General features: G+C 42.6%; 1 protein-coding gene and 1 non-coding gene across 2 annotated transcripts in view; one reads left to right on the plus strand and one right to left on the minus strand.

The window, feature by feature from the left end:
- LOC124544653 (UDP-glycosyltransferase UGT5-like) overlaps positions 1–14,427 on the plus strand; it is a 125,181-nt gene that overhangs the window by 44,155 nt on the left and 66,599 nt on the right. The gene's annotated exons all lie outside the window — the stretch shown is intronic.
- Trnal-caa lies at positions 11,240–11,314 on the minus strand. Its single transcript has one exon. It is a non-coding gene; the product is annotated as a tRNA-Leu (tRNA).

Genomic DNA, 14,427 nt, shown 5'->3' on the forward strand with positions numbered 1-14,427 from the left:
AGCCAAGAAACAACAGCACGGTTCACATTAAGCCATCAGGCCAAGTCAGTTTACGACAGTGCTGATTCCTTTCTTTCTATGGCCTTCCACTGCTGAGAGTCTGGTAGGTATCTTCCCTGTACCACACTGCAACGTGTATACAGCGATTGTGGATTTAGGACTACGCGGAAAATACTGCGTCGTTTAATAGGTGCCATGACGTCATTGTTGGCGTCGTTGTCCGTTGACCAGAATGCCATCTTCTGTGCTGGACACGATCTGTTGACAGTTTGTACGATTATATTGTGAATTAGGCTCAGGGTGGGGAAGCAGCGGTTTGTTGCTTTAGTTTTGGACGTCACTGTGGATGGCGAAGAGAACGGGTGACAGTACCGAGCCTTGTGGAATTCCTTCTGTTTGTGTCTTACTGTCCGATATTTTTCCACTAATTTGTACATAAAACCTCCTTTCCGTTAGAAAGCTGTGATTTTTATACAGCACTCCAGCAGCTCTGTATTGTCTTTCGGTTTTGTGAGGAGCTGTCTCGTCACACTTCCTCTCTGTGAAGGGCTGTAGCAGCTGTGAACTTTGAGAAATTCATATTACAAGCCAGATATTCCGAAATGCAGTGGAGTTGTATCTCTGCTGAAAGTTTCTGTTGATATGCGAAATGTTTGTAATGTATGATACTGATGTCCAATAGCGGTGGTCGAATTCTTGCCGATAGTATTCTCTCAAGCATTTTTCCCAGTGTTGATTATGAACTGTGGACCTTGCCATTGGTGGGGAGGCTTGCGCGCCTCAGCGATACAGATAGCCGTACCGTAGGTGCAACCACAACGGAGGGGTATCTGTTGAGAGGCCAGACAAAGTGTGGTTACTGAAGAGGGGCAGCAGCCTTGTCAGTAGTTGCAGGGGCAACAGTCTGGATCATTGACTGATCTGGCCTTGTAACACTAACCAAACGGCCTTGGTGTGCTGGTACTGCGAACAGCTGAAAGCAAGGGGAAACTATAGCCGTAATTTTTCCCGAGGGCATGGAGCTGTATGGTTAAATGATGATGGCGTTGTCTTGGATAAAATATTCCGGAGGTAAAAAAGTCCCCCATTCATCTGCGAATGAGGACTACTCAGGAGGACGTCATTAACAGGAGAAAGGAAACTGGCGTTCTACGGATCGGAGCGTGGAATGTCAGATCCCTTAATCGCGCAGGTAGGTTAGAAAATTTAAAAAGGGAAATGGACAGGTTAAAGTTAGATAAAATGGGAATTAGTGAAGTATGGTAGCAGGAGGAAAAAAGACTTTTAGTAAGGTAAATACAGGGTTATAAATATAAAATCAAATAGGGGTAATGCAGGAGTAAGTTTAACAATGAATAAAAAAATAGGGATGTGGGTAAGCTACTACAAACATCATAGTGAACGCATTGTTGTGGCAAAGATAGATACGAAGTCCACGCCTACCACAGAAGTACAAGTTGATATGCCAACCAGCTCCGCAGATGACGAAGAGATTGATGAAATGTATGATGAGATAAAAGAAATTATTCAGATAGTGAAGGGAGACGAAAATTTAATAGTCATGGTTGACTGTGTAAGTAGGCTGTTTATGTTTTCTTTTTGGCAACGTTACGTAGCAGTCTGTGGCTGCTTTGCATTGTTGTAATACTCGCCATTGTAGTGTTAGGCAGCTGGATGTGAACAGCGCGTAGCGTTGCGCAGTTGGAGGTGAGCCGCCATCAGTGGTGGATGTGGGGAGAGAGATGGCGGAGTTTTGTAATTTGTCATGAACTGCTATATATATTATGACTATCAAGGTAAATACATTGTTTGTTCTCTATTAATATCTTTCATTTGCTAACTATCCCTATCAGTAGTTAGTGCCTTCCGTAGTTTGAATCTTTTATTTAGCTGGCAGTAGTGGCGCTCGCTGTACTGCAGTAGTTCGAGTAATGAAGATTTTTGTGAGGTAAGTGATTTCTGAAAGGTATAGTTTAATGTTACTCAGGGCCATTCTTTTGCAGGGATTTTTGAAAGTCAGATTGCGTTGCGCTAAAAATATTGTATGTCAGTTTAAGCACAGTCCTGTATAAATTGTTCTAAGGGGACGTTTCATATGTCGACCCTTAGCCTAGGATACCTCACTGGAATCTTCTGATTTTTTTCTTATAGTTTGTGTAATTAGCGTAGCTATTGTTTATTGCTAGCGCGTAATTGTAGAGAGAATCTCCTTTGTAGTTGCAGTCTTTCATTGTTGTACAGTAAAGCAGTTGTGGCATGCATGTAGATTTGCACCAAGTATTTCGCAGCTGCAATTATTTAGATATGTTAATGTGTTCCCCTATTTTTGCTCTTCAAATTGTGTTTTTCTGTGTTGTCGTGTGAAATATTGTGACAATAATGGCGTGTGAAAAACGTAACACTAGGCTCCAAAGTAAACTGAGAAATAATAGTGACGACGAGCGTAGCTTATCAGCTCCACTGTGTAGTGAATTAACAGACATTCGAAGTAGTAATTTGGTAATTGTGCATAGCGAAATGGAGCGGGCGGCAAATAACGGTGTAGACAGTGAAACAGGTAGTGAACAAGGAAGCATTATCGATCGATCGGTCGGCAACAGCTCGCCTCAGGAATCCGAAATGGCAGAACACAATATTGCAAATACTGTAGACTTAGGTTTTGGGTCCTCACCGTTTTCTCAAATGAGTCAAGACACATTTTCTGCTTGTTAAAGTGTGAATGTTGCCGGTGAAAATGCACTGCCAAAAAGCATAGAGAAACAGATTCCAGACACTAATACATTATTATTGCAATTAATGCAACAAATGGAACAAAATCAGAGACAAATGGGACAAAGGCTTCAAAAGTTAGACACAATGGAACAAAATCAGAGACAAACACAGCAACAGTTAGACACAATGGAACAAAATCAGAGACAAACACAGCAAAAGCTTAAAAAGTTACACACAGTGGAACAAAATCTTAAAAAGTTAGACACAATGGAACAAAATCTTCAAAAGTTAGACACCACGCTTGAACACACACGTGAAGATTTAACTACTGAGTTACATAACATCGAATCGAAATGTCAAAAAGTCTGTAATGACGTAAAAACACAAATTTGTGAGCATTTCCAAGCTATTTTTTCGCGTCATGAAAATGCATTACAGAATCATGAAGCAGCCATAAAAGAACTGTTAACTATTGTTCATGAAAATCACGACACCTTGCAAGCTAAATTTGACTCAGTTGCATCTACCGATTCGGTTACGCAACTTGCAAAAACTCAAGAAAACTTAAAGGGCACAGTAGATTCGATTTCAACACAAATGGACACTCTGAAACTTGGTTCAGAAAAACACACTGAGGAAATGTGTTCACTATCGGAGAAAGTAGCCGAACTTTCGGATCAGGTCACTAATTTATCTACGAAGGTAGATGATAATCTGAATGACACAGAAGTGCAAACAAATTAGGAAATTCAAACAAAATCAGAATCAGATTAATACGCAACACCAAAGAGAAATCCAGGAAGTACAAGATCAGCTGACACAGTTAATACAAGAATTACGTATTTCAGAGGACACTCGCGCCCCAATACAGGAAGAGGGACATAGAAATACAGAACAACCACAAAATAATAACACAGCGCATTTCGGAAATTATGAAAGAAATTGGCAAGGTGCACCGAATTTTGAAATGGAACCGCCGAAACGACGTAACAATGACCGATATGCGACTCGCCGACATGATGATTTTGACTGTAAGCTGTTCATTACCACACGTAAATTCAAAACATTTAAGAATTCTGCCAACGACATTCATCCACAAGCGTGGCTACATCAATTTTCTCATTGTTTTCCTCCCAACTGGTCATTAGAGCACAGATTAGAATTTATGTATGGCTGCTTAGAGAATGAACCAGCTGTAAGAATGCGATCGGTCATTCACGATTGCCACAGTGAAGGAGAGTTTTACCATGCCTTCCTCTCAGCATATTGGTCTCAAGCCACACAAGACCGAGTAAAACATGACCTCATAATGATGAAACATTTCGAACAATCTGAATTTTCCAGTCTTGTGAAATATTTTGAAGACATGTTGCACAAGAATCAGTACCTGTCAAACCCATACACCCCCTCAGAACTCATCCGCATTTGCTTAATCAAATTGCCTGAACATTTACGACATATTATTTTGGCAGGACGTTGCAAAGACGACATTGAAGCTTTTCAGGGACTCTTACAAGAATTAGAAATTGACACAGACAGTCGCGGGATGCGAAAACAGGAAAACAATCACTACAGGTCACATCCGTCACAATTCCGTGACGACAGAAACGATAACTGGACGCGACAAGGCTATTCTCACAACGCAAATCGTGACCAAAACAGACACCACCCGTATGACAACCGTTGGCAGAGTAGTAATAATTACAGGGAAAGATCACCTCTCCGCGGTAATGACTATCACAGAGACAATCAGAGAAACAGACAATATGGGAACCAAAACAATTATTATTGCGGGAGACAGAATAACTTTAGACGCAACGGTCCACCGTGCAGTGATAATTCCGGGAAAAATTCTCCTGTAAGTAGGCTGTTTATGTTTTCTTATTGGCAACGTTACGTAGCAGTCTGTGGCTGCTTTGCATTGTTGTAATACTCGCCATTGTAGTGTTAGGCAGCTGGATGTGAACAGCGCGTAGCGTTGCGCAGTTGGAGGTGAGCCGCCAGCAGTGGTGGATGTGGGGAGAGAGATGGCGGAGATTTGTAATTTGTCATGAACTACTATATATATTATGACTATCAAGGTAAATACATTGTTTGTTCTCTATTAATATCCTTCATTTGCTAACTATCCCTATCAGTAGTTAGTGCCTTCCGTAGTTTGAATCTTTTATTTAGCTGGCAGTAGTGGCGCTCGCTGTACTGCAGTAGTTCGAGTAATGAAGATTTTTGTGAGGTAAGTGATTTCTGAAAGGTATAGTTTAATGTTACTCAGGGCCATTCTTTTGCAGGGATTTTTGAAAGTCAGATTGCGTTGCGCTAAAAATATTGTATGTCAGTTTAAGCACAGTCCTGTATAAATTGTTATAAGGGGACGTTTCAACTGGAATTCGATAGTAGGAAAAGTAAGAAAAGGAAATGTACTAGGTGAATACGGATTGGGGGTAAGGAATGAAAGAGGAAGTCGCCTGGTAGAATTTTGCACCGAGCATAAGTTAATCATAGCTAACACTTGGTTGAAGAATCATGAAAGAAGGTTGTATACGTGGAAGGGGCTTGGAGACACTGAAAGGTTTCAGATAGATTATATAATGGTGAGACAGAGATTTAGGAACCAGGTTTTAAATTGTAAGAAATTGCCTTGGGCAGATGTGAACTCTGACCACGATCTATTGGTTATGAACTGTAGATTAAAACTGAAGAAACTGCAAAAACGTGGGAATTTAAGGAGATGGTACCTGGATAAACTGAAAGAACCAGATCTTGTAGAGAGTTTTAGAGAGAGCATTAATGAACGATTGACAAGAAAGGGGGAAAGAGATACAGTAGAAGAAGAATGGGTAGCTGTGAGGGATGAAGCAACGAAGGCAGCAGAGGATCAAGTAGGTAAAAAGACGAAGGCTAGTAGAAATCCTTGGGTAACAGAATAAATATTGTTTTTAACTGATGAAGGGAGAAAAAACGCAGTAAATGAAACAGGCAAAAAGAAATACAAACGTCTCAAAAATGAGATCGACAAGAAGCGCAAAATGGCTAAGCGGGGATGGCTAGAAGACAAGTGTAACGATGTAGAGGCATATATCACAAGGGGTAAGGTAGATATTGCCTACAGGAAAATTAAAGAGACTTTTGGAGAAAAGAGAACCATTGCATGAATATCAAGAGCTCTGATGGAAACCCAGTTCTAAACAAAGAAGGGAAAGCAGAAAGGTGGAAGGAGTATATAGAGGGTCTATACAAGGGCGATGTACTTGAGGAAATATTATGGAAATGGAAGAGGATGTAGATGAGGATGAAATGGGAAATACGATACTGCGTGAAGAGTTTGACAGAGCACTGAAAGACCTGAGTCGAAACAAGGCCCCGGGAGTAGGCACGAATTCTTTACAGACGAATGAAAAAAACTGGTAGAAGCCGACATCGGGGGAGATCAGTTTGGATTCCGTAGAAATTTTGGATCACGTGAGGCAGTACTGACCCTACGACTTGTGTTAGAAGATAGATTAAGGAAAAGTAAACCTACATTTCTATCATTTGTAGACTTAGAGAAAGCTGTTGACAATGTTGACTGGAACACTCTCTTTCAAATTCTGAAGGTGGCAGAGGTAAAATAGATGGAGTGAAAGGCTATTTACAATTTGTACAGAAACCACATGGCAATTGTAAGAGTCAAGGGGCATGAAAGGGAAGCAATGGTTGGGAAGGGAGTGAGATAGGTTTGTAGGCAAACCCCGATGTTATTCAATCTGTATATTGTGCAAGCAGCAGTAAACAAAAGAAAAATTCGGAGTAGGAATTAAAATCCATGGAGAAGAAATAAAAACTTTGAGGTCGGCCTATGACATCGTAATTCTTTCAGAGACAGTAAAGGACCTGGAAGAGCAGTTGAACGGAATGGATAGTGTCTTGAAAGGAGGGTATAAGATGAACATGAACAAAAGGAAAACAAGGATAATGGAATGTAGTCGAATTAAATCGGGTCATGCTGAGGTAATTAATTAGGAAATGAGACACTTACAGTAGTAGATGAGTTTTGCTATTTGGGGAGCAAAATAACTGATGATCGTGAAGTAGAGAGGATATAAAATGTAGACTGGCAATGGAAAAAAAGTGTTTCTGAAGAAAAGAAATTTGTTAACATCGAGTATAGATTTAAGTGTCAGGAAGTCGTTTCTGAAAGTATTTGTATGGAGTGTAGCCATGTATGGAAGTGAAACATGGACGATAAATAGTTTGGACAAAAAGAGAACAGAAGCTTTCGAAATGTGGCGCTACAGAAGAATGATAGAGATCAGATGGATAGATCACATAAGTAATGAGGAGGTACTGAATAGCATTGGGGAGAAGAGGAGTTTGTGGCACAACTTGACTAGAAGAAGGGATCGGTTGGTAGGACATGTTCTGAGGCATCAAGGGATCACCAATTTAGTATTGGAGGCCAGCGTGGAGGGTAAAAATCGTAGAGGGAGACCAAGAGATGAATACACCAAGCAGATTCAGAAGAATACAGATTGCAGTAAGTACTGGGAGATGAAGCAGCTTGCACAGGATAGAGTATCATGGAGAGCTGTAACATACCAGTCTCAGGACTGAAGACCACAACAACATCAACAAGTCCTTGGCTCTTTGAGGTGTTTGCCTGGCTTGAGAACTGACATACATTTGCCGTTATCCATCTGAAGAGGTAATATTTATTAATTAAACAGCTGTCGTAAATTGTAGTTAGCAATACTAGCGGCTTTCATGTCAGATTTTTTAACATCATAGTTATCCCATCAGTCCAGGTGCTGAATTGGTATTGCAGTTCTTGATGATTCGTTCCAGCTCTTGTGGTGTGGGCAGTTCCGGCTGGTCTCTGCTTCAGAGAGTTGGCTGATTCTACTGTTCCATTGTCCTCGGTTTGGTCATTTTGTAAATTGTTTATATTAATGATGTTTTGTTCTTCGAACGTTGTGGCTTCCAAGTATGGTTTTTCCAAGTGGTCCAACGGAAGTCTATTATCGTCCACTGGAGCCCTTTTTGGTTGTCGCGGGTTTCAGGTAGTCGGGTAAGTAGTCATCGTAACTGTAGGGTTGACGTTCGATCTTCCCACGGTTCAGAGCGCCACTCCGTGGTACTTCTAATCAATTGTCACGACAGCTGCTTCATTTATCGTCTATAGGCTGTGTTACAGGTTCGCTGCCATCATTCCCTGATATTCGATGTTAGTGTCTAAATTGATTGGTCAACAAGTTCCGAGGTGCCAACGTTTTCTGTTGGTCTAATACCGCTACTTAGCCAATGATTTGTTACTCGCGAAATGCGGCAGACAGCCGGGTTCTGATCTGGAGTCAATTCACTGATGGTTCTTCAGCTGAGGAGAGGGCTGATGTTGGTGATGGTTACTGTATGCTTAGCCTCCGGCCTGTGCTTCTGTATGACGAGTATGGATGTTGGTTCTTCTGGTCCAGTAATTACTGCTTAGAGCCGTTATACAAAGTAGTAAAGTTGTCCTCCTGTTGTGTTCTCTAGATGTTAATTCCATATTATGTTCTTCTGTATTAAGTTCTCACAAAGCAAGATTTTTTCGAAACGATCTAATAGTGTGATAAAATCATCGCCTTCAAGATCAATTCCTGGTCGTAAATAGGCAGATATCAACGAAATTTTTTATTAGACGTTTCTAGTTACTGCTGTTGCTTCTAGGGACGTTAACTGAGTAATGGTTTCTTAGCTGTTTGTGAGTGAGAAAAGCGAAAACATTGCAGTAATTCCTCCTCTCCTGTTAGGTCTGTCAGTCCGATAGCGAGTCACGTTTCTAATTTTGAATCCCCGGATTGGTCTTAGCTGAGTTTTTTATTCTTGACGCCGTTTGCATCGTATAGGCAAAATGTGCGCTTTTTCCATTTTAGGCATATGATCCATTACTCGTTGGAGAGAATCATCATTATACGTACCTTCTCTCAAAACTAGACTCCTTGAGAAGGTAAGATGAACTGTCGAACTCTCTTGCTATGTCCGTTGTCATAGCCGCAAGGTTGCGTCTGTTAAAGAGGGAGACAATAGATTCCGTATTGGAGGGTCCTTTTATTATTCCTGATGGTCCCTGTGAGTTTCCGATTATTGGTTTTGTCCTGTATCGTTCCTTTTCTATCTTATAACGTCAGTGAGTTTTCTTCGCTGTTGGGTTCTGTCCTGCTTTGAATAGTTGTTGCGATTTGCTGTGGATGTTCGTAGTTGCAGGAAGACTTCTGTCTGGAATTGGAATGTTGTTGCTGTGGACTGTGGTTGCTAGTTCTTCGTTGTTTCTGGCGACAGCTGGTGTGGGCTTGACTGCTTTATGATACCCCTCGCATCCTTTCGAGGAAGCTTGATGCTGATTGACTACAATTTGTATATTGATGTGGTTCATTTACAGAATGTGTGCAGTTCTTACATTGGTGGTTGTCCCCACATTTGACACGTGTGGTCGGCATATTACAATAAAACGCTGTCTGAAAGAAATTATGACAGCGCTTACAGTGGACACAAACACCCATACATTATTACGCTACTGGCCATTAAAATTGCTACACCAAGAAGAAATTGGACAAACATATTATACTAGAACAGACATGTGATTACATTTTCACGCAATTTGGCTGCAGAGATCCTTAGAAATCAGTACCCAGAAAAACCACCTCTGGCCGTAATAACGGCCTTGATACGCCTGGGCATTGAGTCAAACAGAGCTTGGATGGCGTGTACAGGTACAGCTGCCCATGCAGCTTCAATGCCATACCACAGTTCATCAAGAGTAGTGACTGTTGCTCGGCCACCATTGACCAGACGTTTTCAATTGGTGAGAGATCTGGAGAATGTGCTGGCTGGGGCAGTGGTCGAATATTTTCTGTATCCAGAAAGGCCCACACAGGACCTGCCACATGCGGTCGTGCATTATCCTGCAAAAATGTAGGGTTTCGCAGCGATCGAATGAAGGGTAGAGCCACGGGTCGTAAAGCATCTGAGATGTTACATCCACTGTTCAAAGTACCGTCAATGCGAACAAGAGGTGACCGAGACGTGTAGCCAATGGCACCCCATACCATCACGCCGGGCGAGACGCCAGCATGGCGATGACGAATACACGCTTCCAATGTGCGTTCACCGCGATGTCACCAAACACGGATGCGACCATCATGATGCTGCAAACAGAACCTGGATCCTTCCGAAAAAATGACGTTTTGCCGTTCGTGCACCCAGGTTCGTCGTTGAGTACACCATCGCAGGCGCTCCTGTCTGTGATGCAGCGTCAAGGGTAACTGCAGCCATGGTCTCGGAGCTGATAGTCCATCCTGCTGCAAACGTTGTTGAACTGTTCGTGGAGATGGTTGTTGTCTTGCAAGCGTCCCCATCTTTTGACTCAGGGATCGAGACGTGGCTGCACGATGCGTTACAGCCATGCAGATAAGATGGCTGTCATCTCGACTGCTAGTGATACGAGGCCGTTGGGATCCAGCACGGCGTTCCGTTTTACCCTCCTGAACCCACCGATTCCATATTCTGCTAACAGTCATTGGATCTCGACCAACGCGAGCAGCACTGTCGCGATACGATAAACCGCAATCGCGATAGGCTACAATCCGACCTTTATCAAGGTCGGAAACGTGATGGTACGCATTTCTCCTCCTTACACGAGGCATCACAACAACGTTTCACCAGGCAACGCCAGTCATCTGGTGTTTGTGTATGAGAAATCGGTTGGAAACTTTCCACATGTCAGCACGTTGTAGGTGTCGCCACCGGCGCCAACCTTGTGTGAATGCTCTGAGAAGCTAATCATTTGCATATCACAGCATCTTCTTCCTGTCGTTTAAATTTCGCGTCTGTGGCACGTCATCTTCGTGGTGTAGCAATTTTAATGGCCGGTAGTGTATACTGGCATTTTTATGTCTAGAAAAAAAAAAGCTCCATTGCAGCTTATTGATCATCTAGGGAGCCAAAGTGGTATTTAATTTGATTACTCCTATATATCACTGTCACAAGTCCACTTATTTCCAGTTTGAATGCTGCGTTAAGTTCAATGTATTTAATTTGTCTTTTGTTAAAAGTCGCAGTTAAATGCTGAATTGGATGCTCCAGATTGAGTTTCTGCAGCGACCGTATCTGTGGCCTGAAGAGGTTCAAAGTTATTTATTGTTTCCAGAATGAGATTTTCACTCTGCAGCGGAGTGTGCGCCGATATGAAACTTCCTGGCAGATTAAAACTGTGTGCCCGACCGAGACTCGAACTCGGGACCTTTGCCTTTCACGGGCAAGTGCTCTACCGACTGAGCTACCGAAGCACGACTCACGCCTGGTACCCACAGCTTTACTTCTGCCAGTACCTCGTCTTCTACCTTCCAAACTTTACAGAAGCTCTCCTGCAAACCTTGCAGAACTAGCACTCCTGAAAGAAAGAATATTGCGGATACATGGCTTAGCCACAGCCTAGGGGATGTTTCCAGAATGAGATTTTCACTCTGTTGAGGAGTGTGCGCTGATATGAAACTTCCTGGCAGATTAAAACTGTGTGCCGGACCGAGACTCGAACTCGGGACCTTTGCCTTTTGCGGGCAAGTGCTCTACCAACTGAGCTACCCAAGCACGAATCACGCCCCGTCCTCACGGCTTTACTTCTGCCAGGCTGTGGCTAAGCCATGTCTCCGCAATATCGTTTCTTTCAGGAGCGCTAGTTCTGCAAGGTTCGCAGGAGAGCTTCTGTAAAGTTTGGAAGGTAGGAGACGAGCTACTGGCAGAAGTAAAGCTGTGAGGACGGGGTGTGAGTCGTGCTTGGGTAGCTCAGTTGGTAGAGCACTTGTCCGCGGAAGGCAAAGGTCCCGAGTTCGAGTCTCGGTCCGGCACACAGTTTTAATCTGCCAGGAAGTTTCAGTTCAAATAGTGGCCAGCAGAAGCTCTGGTTTCGCTCGTTGGTTAAAGTGGAAAATTGTTATGTTCACTTCTCCACTTTCCCTTCTCAACAATCAAAGGACAGATTGTTCCTAAGTGTTTTTTCCAAATTTCACTCCATTGGCAATTTTTCAAACCTTTGAAAATTCTACCCATAGTCTGTTTAATATTTTTATGAAGTAAACCATATATAAACACGTTGATTTAAAAGCTTGTCGACAAGAAAATGCGAAAGTGGGGTACTTGAGCCCATTATCATGTGGTTGGGTTCGAGTAAGCACGAATCACACTTGTAACCTTCGAATCCGGTATTTTCGTAGGCTCATGTTGTCCATAAAATACATTCATTTGCAAAACTAGATAGCTATTTGTAAAATGTTGAATCTCAAAGTCCCCAACCATAAATCAAGTGCCACACACAACCATAATTTAGGCAGATGGAAGGTGTTGGAAGCAAGTCTTCAAAAAGGACAGACTACTGATAAAAAAGAGCAAGTAGCAGAGGCGACAGAAATTAAAAAATGGGATGGAATTCTAAACAGAGCGTTTGATGTAAGCAGATTCCTATCTGAACAAAATTTCGCGTTAAGTCGGTACAGGGAAGATGATACCAGTGCCAATAGAGGCAACTTTTTGGAATTGGTGCAGTAAAAAACGAATCAGTTATTACTGAGATGATAGTAAGAAAGCCAGATGCTGATGAAGTTGACATTATGAATTGCTGCTGCACTGGCCGGAAGGCAGAAATCTGTGACCTTTCCAAACCACTCGTTCAACCTAGGGTGCTTGCATACCGCTTCGGCGGAGGTGTTTGCAATGACTTTCTTCGGCACATGCTTCCTTTCCTACGTCCGCACACTGATGGGAGATTCTGATAGCTGCTGTAGGCAGGAGTTTGAAGGGAATTCAGGACACGTATTGGAGCGCAGGAGGTGATGCAGTACACACAACACGAAATCATCACAAACAAATTTTGGCAACGCTAGAGAAGCTAACAGAAATAGAGGAAAGGTTGAACTCACGATCGGACGCAGAAATTTTACTAGTCACGATGCAATCATTTCCGTTTCTGCAATGTAGCGCGGAGAAAATGATAACAAAAATTATTTGCAAACAGAGGAACTTACCGCATATCAGTGTCCGCAGAAAATAAGCACCTTACAGATAGTTTGGAAGAGAAACGAGAGCAATTCGTAGACGAGACTTTAAGTTGCGCTAAAAGCTTGTGTGAAGAACTCGGCAAGATGAATTAGGTGCAGGCACACTTCTGGCGACGGAAGTAGAGTTGTCCGATTTTGCCACTAAGACGATTTAAAACGAGAAATACTTCCTTCCTTAGATAGAGTAACTTCTGACGTTCTAGAAAGGTTCCAGCCAGCTCCAGAGTTTTTTACGTTTTGACGATTATGTGAACCCATATTTATACTGATTGGTTGATGTGAGGTGAAGGGAGAAGAGGTAGGCGGAGCATCTTCGTACTTGAGCGTATGCTCGTCACTCGCTGGCACCAGTTGACATCACAGCAGCTGAGAAGAGTGCTCCACCTACCATCTTCGAAGGATGCCATGGGTTTAACATGTCTTATTGTATTTTATCCTTATAAGCATTTTGTCTTATTTTATTGTAAATCTAGTAAGATTTCTACTACTTTCTAAATTGAATTACAGGTCTGATGATGGTCATGTGACGGTGCAGCTCTCCGTGATACATCGATATCACCGTGTGGATCGACTGCGCTGCCATATATTTAATTTTCAGGCATATGTTTCACCTCTTTGCCGCCTATCAACGTCTCTGGCGCCTTGTGCATCTTTGGCCGCATACGCAGTGGTTCGGTCTTCGGGTTTAGAAGGACGGAGCAAGTGCTGGAGCATCAGTCACCTCGGCTCACTCTCAAGATGGCTGAACGGTATTCAGCCGATTTATTAGAAGAAGAAGCTGAATTTATGCGGCTGCACGTCCGAAATTTCGTGGAACGTTGCATTATTTCTACAACAGCTGTTGTCGCAGTTGACATTTCGTCAGAAACGAACACAAGGAATTTCGCAAAGTGAGAAAGAAGTGGAAGATGAAACGCTATCGTTTCTGCAACATGAGACAATGAAATGAGTCATGTCGTATACGCTCGAGTGTCTAGACACTGTACATGATGCGTTCTGTGACGACGATATATGCCTAACAAGTCAAAGTAATACTGAAACAATGTCGAGCCATGTAGTTCAACACCCTTGTTGGACAGGGAGCCACAAATCCCGTCTCCAGGGAAACGTAGTAAACGCCGATGGTTGTCGAGGGAGCGGGTACTAAACATAATTGCGTACGCTGTAGATCATCCGCAGCATAATAAAAAAGCGATGATGAATAGTTTCCTAGCAAGTCCGCAGCGGCACGATGGCGAAGTGCATAAGAAAAATTACGGATATTCAAGGGAACCTAAGCGCACATGTTACAAAAACAGGTGTTTGTGCGTTTCAGCATGCTCGATACAATTTACAGGATGTGCATGATAATGAGCCACTACGTTATACACATAAAACTGGGCGCGAAATAGATTACCGTCATTTCAAGGCAAGTATAACTTCAAACAGTGCTACAGAATTGGAGGACGTAAGATAAAGAAATTTCAAACAAAGCGTCAAGTTGACTATACACAGCAAACTGTGAAATCGGTCCTAAAATTTGTAGCTCAGATAAACAAACTTATTCCATCTTTCAGTAAGGAATTTGTTTTCAACTCCGACCAATCGGGATTTGAACAGGAAATGCACGCAAAAGGAGCCCTGGAAGTTAGAGGTACCAAGACAGTTGTAT

This window comes from Schistocerca americana, chromosome 8, assembly GCF_021461395.2.
Source record: "Schistocerca americana isolate TAMUIC-IGC-003095 chromosome 8, iqSchAmer2.1, whole genome shotgun sequence".
NCBI classification, from domain to species: Eukaryota; Metazoa; Arthropoda; class Insecta; order Orthoptera; family Acrididae; genus Schistocerca; species Schistocerca americana.